The sequence below is a fragment of the Loxodonta africana genome, chromosome 20 (genome assembly GCF_030014295.1).
Source record: "Loxodonta africana isolate mLoxAfr1 chromosome 20, mLoxAfr1.hap2, whole genome shotgun sequence".
In the NCBI taxonomy this organism is placed as follows: Eukaryota; Metazoa; Chordata; class Mammalia; order Proboscidea; family Elephantidae; genus Loxodonta; species Loxodonta africana.
This window is the reverse complement of record NC_087361.1, coordinates 59,879,631-59,890,247: the sequence shown is the minus strand read 5'-3', so window position 1 is coordinate 59,890,247 and position 10,617 is coordinate 59,879,631. Positions and strand designations below refer to the sequence as shown.

The window sequence follows — 10,617 nt, the reverse complement described above, 5'->3', positions numbered from 1 at the left end:
TGTTAAATAAGAGTGGTGACAAAGGGCATCCTTGTCTGGTTCCCGATCTCAAAGGGAATGCTTTCAGGCTCTCTCCATTTAGGATGATGTTGGCTGTTGGCTTTGTATAAATGCCCTTTATTATGTTGAGGAATTTTCGTTCTATTCCTATTTTGCTGAGAGTTTTTGTCATGAATGGGTGTTGAACTTTGTCAAATGTGTTTTCTGCATCAATTGTTAAAATCATGTGACTCTTGTCTTTTGTTTTATTTATGTGATGGATTGCATTAATTATTTTTTCTAATGTTGAAAACCATCCCTGCATACCTGGGATGAATCCCACTTGGTCATGGTGAATTATTTTTTTGGTATGTTGTTGAATTCTACTGGCGAGGATTTTTGCATCTAAGTTCATGAGGGATATAGGTCTGTAATTTTCTTTTTTTGTGGTGTCTTTACCTGGTTTTGGCATCAGGGATATGGTGGCTTCATAGAATGAGTTTGGTAGTATTTCATCGTTTTCTATGCTCTGAAATACCTTTAGTAGTAGTGGTGTTAACTCTTCTCTGAAAGTTTGGTACAACTGTGTAGTGAAGCCTTCCGGGACAGGGTTTTTTTTTTGTTGTTGTTGTTGGGAGTTTTTTGATTACCTTTTCAATCTCTTCTTTTGTTATAGGTCTGTTTAGTTGTTCTACCTCTGTTTGTGTTAGTTTAGGTAGGTAGTGTGTTTCTAGGAATTCATCCATTTCTTCTAGGTTTTCGAATTTGTTAGAGTACAATTTTTCATAGTAATCTGATATGATTCTTTTAATTTCAGTTGGGTCTTTTGTAATATCGTCCATCTCATTTTGTATTTGGGTTATTTGTTTCCTCTCCTGTGTTTCTTTTGTCATTTTGGCCAATGGTTTATCAATTTTGTTGATTTTTTCAAAACATCAGCTTTTGGTCTTGTTAATTCTTTCAATTGTTTTTCTGTTTTCTATTTCATTTAGTTCTGCTCTAATTTTTATTATTTGTATTCTTCTGGTGCCTGTGGGTTTCTTTCGTTGCTCTCTTTGTATTTGTTCAAGTTGTAGGGATAATTCTTTGATTCTGGCCCTTTCTTCTTTTTTGTATGTGTGCATTTATTGATATAAATTGTCATCTTTGCACCGCTTTTGCTGTGTCCCAAAAGTTCTGATAGGAAGTGTTTTCATTCTCATTGGATTCTCTGAATTTCTTTATTCCATCCTTAATGTCTTTTATAATCCAGTCTTTTTTGAGCAGGGTATTGTTCAGTTTCCAAGTGTTTGATTTTTTTCTTATGCTTTTCTCTTATTGATTTTCAGTTTTATGGCGTTATGGTCAGAGAAGATGCTTTGTAATATTTCAGTGTTTTGGATTCTGCTCAGGCTTACTTTATGACCTAATACGTGGTCTATTCTAGAGAATGTTCCACGTGCGCTAGAAAAGAAAGTATACTTGGTTGCTGTTGGTTGGAGTGTTCTGTATATGTCTATGAATGAGGTCAAGTTAGTTGATTGTGGCATTTAGATCTTCCATATCTTTATTGAGCTCCTTTCTGGATGTCCTGCCTTTCACTGAAAATCGTGTGTTGAAGTCTCCTACTATTATTGTGGAGCTGTCTATCCCACTTTTCAAAGCTGATAGAGTTTGTTTTATGTACTTTCCAGCCCTGTCATTGGGTGCATAAATATTTAATATGGTTATATCTTCTTGGCGTATTGTCCCTTTAATGTTATGTAGTGTCCTTCCTTATCCTTTATGATAAATTTAACTTTAAAGTCTATTTTGTCAGAAATTAACATTGCCACTGCTGCTCTTTTTTGATTGTTGTTTGCTTGATATATTTTTTTCCATCCTTTGAGTTTTAGTTTGTTTGTGTCTCTAAGTCTAAGGTGTGTCTCTTGTATGCAGCATATAGACAGATCTTGTTTTTTAATTCACTCTGCCACTCTCTGTCTCTTTATTGGTGCATTTATTCCATTTACGTTCAGGGTAATTATGGATAAGTACGAATTTAGTGCTATCATTTTGATGTCCTTTTTTGTGTGTTCTTGACACTTTCTTTTTCCCACTTAATTTTATGTGCTGAGTAGATTTTCTTTATAAATTGTCCTTTCCTCATATTTGTTGTTGTTGCTTTTGTTTCTGCTGAGTCTCTATTTTTTTCTTGTATTTTATTTTGATAAGTAGGATAGTTTGTCTCCTTTATGATTCCCTTATTCTTTACCCCTACTTTTCTAAATTTAAATCTATCTTTTATTTCTTTGCATCGCCGTATCTTCCTCTCCATATGGAAGGTTTATGATTACATGTCTTAGTCCCTCCCTATTATTTTAATGTTGTCTTCCTTTATATAATAACATTGCTGTTGCTTGTTTTGAATTTTTTTTTTTTAATAGTCTTGCTTTGCTTTTTTTTGGATTTCCATGTCTGAGTTGACTTCTACTTGCTCTGTCCGGTGTTCTAGCCTTGATGTGATACCAGATATTATTGATTTTCTAACTAAAGAACTTCCATTAGTATTTCTTATAGTTTTGTTTGGGTTTTTACGAATTCCCTAAACTTGTGTTTATCTGGAAGTGTCTTAATTTCACCTTCATATGTAAGAGACAGTTTTACTGGATATATGATTCTTGGCAGGCAATTTGTTTCCTTAATTTTTTAAAATATGTCATCCCATTGCCTTCTTGCCTGCATGGCTTCTGCCAAGTAGTTTGAGCTTATTTTTTGTGGCTCTCCTTTGTAGGTGACTTTTTGTTTATCCCTAGCTGCTCTTATAATTCTCTCTTTATCTTTGGTTTTGGCAAGCTTGATTATAATATGTCTTGGTGACTTTCTTTTAATATCTGCCTTATGTGGAGTTCGATGAGCGTCTTGGATAGATATCGTCTCATGTTTCACGATATCAGGGAAGTTTTCTGCCAACAAATCTTCAGCAATTCTCTCTGTATTTTCTGTTATCCCTCCCTGTTCTGGTACTCTAGTCACTCGTAGGTTATTTCCCTTGATAGAGTCCCACATGATCCTTAAGGTTTCTTCATTTTTTTAAATTCTTTTATCTGGTTTTTCTTCAGATATATTAGTACCAAGTGATTTATCTTCGCGTTCAGAAATTCCAGCTTCTAGTTGCTCAATTCTGCTCCTCTGACTTTCTATTGAGTTGTCTACTTCTGTAATTTTATTGTTAATCTTCTGAATTTCTGATTGCTGCCTGCCTATGGATTTTTCCAGCTTATTAAACTTTCCATTATGTTCCCGAATAATTTTTCTAATTTCTCCAGTTGCTTTATTATGTGTTTCTTGGCTTGTTCTGCATATTGCCTCATTTCCTTCCTGATGTCTTTTGTATTCTGGCTCTCGTAATTCCAGGAATGCACTTTCATCTAGAAGATCCCTGGATTCTTGGTTTTGAGAGCTGGTTGAGGTGATCACGGTCTGTTTCTTTATGTGACTTGATATTTACTGTTGTCTCCGAGCCATCCGTGAGATATTATGTTAGTTTATGCTTTCTAAGTGTGTCGTAGCTTCTAGGCTTTGTTTTGTTTTGAGATACTGAAATGGGTTGCTGGAGTGAGCTAGCTTGATTATTTTTGCCTTTGGATCTCTGATGTCGTGTCCTCAGATGGCTAGAGCTGTTATCAGGTATATCAGTCTAGGAGTCCATTCACTTCTCTTGTATGAATTCAGCTCAGGTGTCCAGGCAGCTGATCATCATGTGTGTGGTACAGGCTCTGTCCTATAGTCTTAGAGGGGCAGGGGTGATTGGTGTATGTACCCGTAACTGATTGCAGCAGGGGATCACGCTCTGAACAAGGCAGTGGTCTGAGAACCAACCCCCCAGCGTCTCTGAGGAAAGCATGTCCCTGTTCCCTAGAGTGTGCAGGTGGGTGGGTTCTGCAGAAGGACCCTGGGCACTCAATGTTTCTGGCTGTAAGGACTGGGAGGTACCAGTTATCCTTGGACCCGTGTCGCAGGTGGCTGGGTGACCTGAGTGGAGCTACCAGTCCTTAGGCCCCTGATGTGGGTAGATGAGGACCCTGGCAAAGCAAAGCAAAGTCAAACATCAAACACCCACCTCTCCACCACACAGCTGAAACAGTTGGAGTCTGCCAACAAGGGCCTATTCTCCTGAAGTAGGCCCACAGAGGTCCATGCAGAAGGGAAAGATGCTGAAAGTCCATGGGCCATTTATGCCTGAATGGGACCTGCTTCTGTCCTGAGCTCCCCCACTTAGTGGAGCTGGCAAATTATCTTTTCCCCCAATTGCAAATTTTTTCCTTCTCCAAGGTCGGGAGGATGGCTCTAGGTGCAACAGGGCCTATCTCAGGCCCAGGGAATTCAGCCGCTGAAGCCAGTTTTGGGGTGGGGGAGGCATGGCAAAATATACACAAGTACTTAGCTTTTGCCGAGAGCACCATTCTTCTCAGGTTCCGGAGGTGTGAGTGGACTGTGTGGCTGGCTGCTTCTCCCTGAGGAAACTGTGGCCGAACGCTAGTACCAGCCTGCCGCTGCCAGACCAGGAATGGTGCCTGAAGGCTTCCTGCGATTCAGGTCTGGGTAACTCCTCTCAGCTTCTGAACAGTCTCTTCCACTCCCCCTCAGTTCATTTTCTAAGCTCGTCTTTGAAGCTCAGGGCTCCTAGCTTGTCATAATACTCCTTTCACTTTTTTTTTCAGGTCTTTGTTGTAAAGAGGGCTCTCCGGAAGTGTCTGTGTGTTCCGCCATCTTGGCTCTGCCTCTGTAGAAGTTTTTATAAATTTTGTATATTAGGCCTTTATCAGATATAAAACCAAACCAAACTCAGTGCCGTCAAGTTGATGCCGACTCATAGCGACCCAAGAGGACGACGTAGAACTCCCCCATAGGGTTTCCAAGGAGTGGCTGGTGGATTTGAACTGCCAACCCTTTTTTTACCAGCCGGAGCACTTAACCACTATGCCGTCAGGGTTTCCTTATCAGATATAAGTTTCCCAAATTGTTTCTCCCACTATGTAGGCTGTCTTTTCACTTTTTTGATAAATTCTTTTGATGAACAGAAATATTTAATATTTATGAGGCCCCATTTGTCTTTTTTTTCATTTGTTGCTCATGCCTTTTATTATTATATCTGATACCTACCAAAAAATACTTAGTCCTTATATTTTCTTCTATGAATTTCATTTTCAAATTAAGGTCCTTGACCCATTTTCAATTGGTTTTTGCACATCATGTAATGGCTGGTTCCTAGTTTATTCTTCTGCATGTGGATATCCAATTTTTCCTGCACTACTGATTGAAGGGACTTTTCCTTCCCCAATTGGATGAATTTAGAATTTGTGTTGAAAATCAGTTGACCACATATCTATGGATATATATATATTCCTGTAGTCTCAGTTTTATCCCACTGGTATATGTCTATTATTATATAAGTACCAGGATGTTTAAATTAGTGTAGCTTTGTAGTATGTTTTGAAGTATGAGAGTTTGAGCCCTTCTGCTTTATTCTTCTTCAAGGTTCCTTTCAGTATTTGGGATCCCTTGCCCTTCCATATAAATTGGAGAATTGCCTTTTTCTTTTCTGTCAAGATGCTGTTGGAATTTTGATGGGGATGGCATGGAATTAATAGATTGCTTTGGGTAGTATCGACATCTTAATTGTATAAAGTCTTCCAACATGGAATGTTCTTCAGTTATTCAGGTCTTCTTTGATTTCTTTTAGCAATGTTTTATACTTTTTTTGTAAATAGGGATTTTACCTGCATTTACTCATAGGTATTTTATTTTTTAGATGCCATTGTAAAGAGTAATATTTTAGTATTTCTTCTTTTTGCAGATTGCTGATGTACAGAAACCGTGCTTATTTTTATGTATTGATCTTGCACACTGTTGCTTTGCTGAATTCATTTCTTAGTACTAATAGCTTTTTTGGTAGATTCTTTGGTGTTTTCTATGTATATACTTGTCATCTGCAAAAAGAGATAGTTTTACTTCTTCCTTCATTACTGGGGTACGTTTGATTTCTTCTGTCTCACCTAATTACTCTGGTAGGACATCCAAAATGATGTTAAATACGAGTGGTGAAAGTAGGCATCTCTGTCTTGTTCCTGAACTTAATGGGAATGTTCTCAGTCTTTGTCCACTGAGTATCATGTTAGCTGTGGGGATTTTTGTAGATGCCCTTTTTTGTATTGAGAAATTTCCCTTTTATTCCTACCACTTATTTATTTACCCGAAGAACTACAAAGTATTGTAGTTCTGCTAGGGGAGGGGCAAGCATTGCCTGGTCCACAGTTTTAGTATAGTTTTTAAACAGATATTGTCTTGACTCAGTTTAGAGCCCCTGGCTGGAAGCCAGTCAGTTCACCTTCTTTAGTAGCTGTTTAAGTCCACTCTCCAACCACAACCCTCATTGGATTCTCACACTCCTGTGTACTATGCACCTGACTTAATTATTCTGGGTCTAGTACCAAACACCTAGGAACAGCCCCTATGTCCCTGGATCCCACAGAATTATTAAAGTGGGCCAGTCCCCGGGTGGCCTGCATAACCTAGCTAAACCCACCTGTTTTCCACACTTAAGTCACCTCCTACAATCCCAGCCTGTTTTTACCGTATCTCTGGGTACAGCCCCTTGTGAGGTCCTGCACAGCAGCCTTCTCTGGTTGGGAGCTGTAGGTAACAGCGTTTCTTATAATTTAGAACAATGGGACATAAAAGAAGGCCGCTCAGATAGGAGACCAAATGAAGCCCTAGAAATACAAACCTCCACCACTAAGTAAATTCAATATATAAACTCAATATATGATTAGGCACTGACTACATCATACATACTGTTAAGGACAGTCTCTGTTAAGGGAGAAGCACGGTCATGCTCCTTAACATCAGTGAAAGAAAACTTGATGCGAGAGGTGTTAAATGTTGTTGTTATTAGGTGCCTTGAGTCAGCTATGTCTGAGGTGACTGAGGTGACCCCATATAGAACAGAATAAAACATTGCCCAGTACTGCACCATCTTCACCATCATTGATGTGTTCGAGTTCATTGTCGTCCTGAATGCCTTCCAACCTAGGCGGCTCATCTTATAGCACTATATTGGACAATATTCTTTTGTGATCCATAGTGTTTTCATGGGCTGATTTTTAGAAATAGATCACCAGGCCTTTCTTCTTAAGTCTGTCTTAGTCTGGAAGTGCCACTGAAACTTGTCTACCATGTATGATCCTGCTGGTATTTGAAATATGATTGGCATAGCTTCCAACCTCATACATAGCAACACGCTAACTACCACAGTATGACAAACCAACAGACGGGTGGTTGAGATGTTAATTGCACTTGATAAATACCTGATTCTCCAACAATGTCCAGTTGAGGGTATGCTATGAGCTAGAACCATCAGGGCATAAGCTAATGTAAATATATTTTAATTCACTGTTTGGAATTAATACATTTAAGTAACTTATAGATAGAAAATTATGTTAAATTTCCTTATCGTGAGATGTTTAATACTATCTCTCATTTGTATAGCTTCTTAGAATTTTCAAGGCATTTCAGGAAACATCTTCTAACTACCTATAAATTAGGGAAAGCGGTTATTATAATTCCCATGTTACTCAAGAAGAAACTAAGACTTAGAGAGGTGAAGAATCATGTCCAAGATCAACAGTCTGGCCATTAAAAGATTAGAAGTCAAGGACTCCAGCATGCAGCCTGATCCAGACACCACCCTACCCCTTAGCTGTTATTGTTGTTAGCTGCTGAGGAGTGACCCCCCACCCCATGGTTACCCTGTGCATAAAAGAACACCAGATAGTTTTGATTCACAAGGCTCTCATTAACTGATTCTCAGAAGTAGATAACCAGGTCCTTTCTCCTAGTCCATCTTACTCTGGAAGCTCTGCGGACGCCTGCTCAGCATCATAGCAACATGCAAGCCTCCACTAACAGATAAGTGGTGGCTGCCCATAAGGTGCGTTGGCTGGGAATCAAAGCAGGATCACCCCCATGGAAAGATCACTGAACCACCAGTGCCTCTTACCTTTTAACTAGGGAAGTATAATGAGCAGTATAGTGGCTGAGCAGTCTACGGGACTGGATTATGGCTCTGGTCTCTGTGGGGTCATGGGTTCGAATCCCACTGCTGCCAACTGTGTTTTGGGGGCCCTGGTGGCTCAGTGGTTAAGTGTTTGGCTGCTAACCAAAATGTTGGTAGTTCAAATCCACCAGCCACTCCTTGGACGGCCTATCGGGCAGGTCTATTGTATCCTATAGGGTTGCTGAGTTGGAATTGACTTGATGGCAGTGGGTGTAGGACAGCATGTTGTTGTTAGGTGCCATCGAGCTAGTTCTGACTCATGGTGACACTATGCATGAGAGGATGAAACACTGCCCGGGCCTGGGCCATCGTTACAGTCATTATTACGCTTGAGATCATTCCTGCAGGCACTGTCCGTTTACCTCGTTGAGGGCCTTCCTCTTTTCTGCTGACTCTGTGCTTTGCCATGCGTGATGTCCTTCTTCAGGGACTGATCCCTCCTGACAACATATCTGAAGTATATATATCGCCATCCTTGCTTCTGGGGAGCATTCTGATTGTATTTCTCCCAAGACAGATTTGTTCATTCTATTGGCAGTCCATGGTGTATTCAGTATTCTTCACCAATACCACAATTCACAGGTGTCAATTCTTCTTTGGTCTTCCTTATTCATCGTGTAGCTTTCATATGTATACGATGGGATTGAAAATACCATGGCTTGGGTCAGGCGCACCTTAGTCCTCAAAGTGACATATTTGCTTTTCAACACTTTAAAGAGGTCTTTTGCAGCAGACTTGCCCAGTGCAATGTGTCTTTTGATTTCTTGACTGCTCCTTCTATGGGTATTGATTGTGGATCCAAGTAAAATGAAATCCTTGACAACTTCAGTTTGCTTGCTTCCACCCCCTTTGTTGCCAGTTCCAAACACCTGCTAAACTCTGTCCTGTGAAGCCTGCATGTGGCGGCCAGCAGCTGGACTGGCCACCACTCTCAGGATTTTTACCTCCTATAACTCCAACAGAAAAGTTTTTTTCTTTCCCAGCTGATGCTGGCACCACCAAGGGAACTCTTCTAAAAGACATCTCTCCAGATTGCTTTCATGGGTGTTGGAAACAGGGGCCAGTCTGTGGACATAAGTGGGCTTCAGGTAGCCTTAGCTGAGGGTCATTCAGATCTCCAACCCAGAGTAAAGCTAGCTTCCCTAGTATTCGCAGTGACCCAGACCTCGATTCTTCCAACTCTGGATTTGACAGCTTGATTGTCTCTCAAAACACAGAAGCTTTAGTCAGTGTTCCAAAACCATCTATTGAAAGCCATTTTTGGCCATCGTTTGTCTAACACCTCCACTCCACGTTTGTGAGGATGAGTTGACGTGGCTAAATCCAACAGAGACTGACCATGCAATTCAGTGGGATACATCAATGTGTGTTAAGAATAGCACTGGTGTAGAGATGAAGCAAATAATGGCCAAAGCCTTCAAACACCCCTTATCTTCTCAACAAGCACATTCCTTGGTGACTTAGAAAAAAATGCAAGACTTGTTTATCACATTGGCCTGATTCCAGCCAATCTTCCTGATCTCATGGAAAACAACTCTCTAGTTACTATAGAAATGTTGCTGAAATTAACACACAGTCAAACCCGATAACCAAGTATGTTTCAGGCCTGGTCAATATGGACATGTCCCTACATTCAATGGAAGTTGTAAATCAGCTTACTATAGCTGTTGATCTACCTCTCGAATTTATCCACCTTTATATATCAAATTTCATCTCTACTTGTGAACAATTTAAGGGTCATTTGATGCACCTCGTCTGTGTCTTCCTCCAGTCCTTGATCTGTAACAAAATTATTAATGTACAGGACTTGTTTATAGAAGTACAGGTGTTCTGTATAGAATCCCATAGGATATGAGAAGCTGCTGGCCTTTTCTGGTTGTTGAAGACGTTGCATACTGGGGAAACCCCTTCTGAGACTAATAATAATAGTAATACCTCATCGAAACTACGTCATTCATTGTTCATCCATACCGTGGTATAATTTTTACAACTGTTAAAACCCTGAGTGGATTGCTTGGTGTAGTGCATATAAACAATACTTTATCAACTTGAAGTTTTACTTTCCTGGATGACTTTTTACCTTGAGATGAATTTTTGGTAAAAACTTGAAAAAACTGTGTCTTTTAGGTGTCTTGTTGATAATTATCCATGTGAGGAACGGTTATCCCAGAAAACTATTACTGCAAAAGAGCAGATGAGCCGTAAAGAGCAAAGCGCCTGTTTTTGTTTAAAAGTCACGTTGCAGACTTCTGATAATTCCTGAATCCAGCTTTCATGAGGTTTCAGTGCTAATGTATTTCATGAGAGTAAATTAAGATATTCTTAAAAATTTGTGATCCTGTCCTTGATGTGGCATTAGGCAATTGTTTTGATTCCTCAAGGGACCAAGAGAAATTTGATTCTTCAGCCCAGTTGTACAGGTAGCACTTAACTTCTCATTAAGTACCATCTGAACCAAGGACACACTTGTAAATTTATCCCTTCTTATCATGAGGATTACAAGACAACAGAGTAAATGTATTCCTTGGGACTGTTGAAAAAACACAGGAAGTATTAGGAAA

General features: G+C 39.7%; 1 pseudogene; it reads left to right on the top strand.

Annotated features, from left to right (window-relative positions):
* Positions 1–8,863: 8,863 nt before the first annotated feature.
* Positions 8,864–10,225, top strand: LOC100664740 (CCR4-NOT transcription complex subunit 11-like; annotated as a pseudogene).
* The last annotated feature ends 392 nt before the right edge of the window (positions 10,226–10,617 follow it).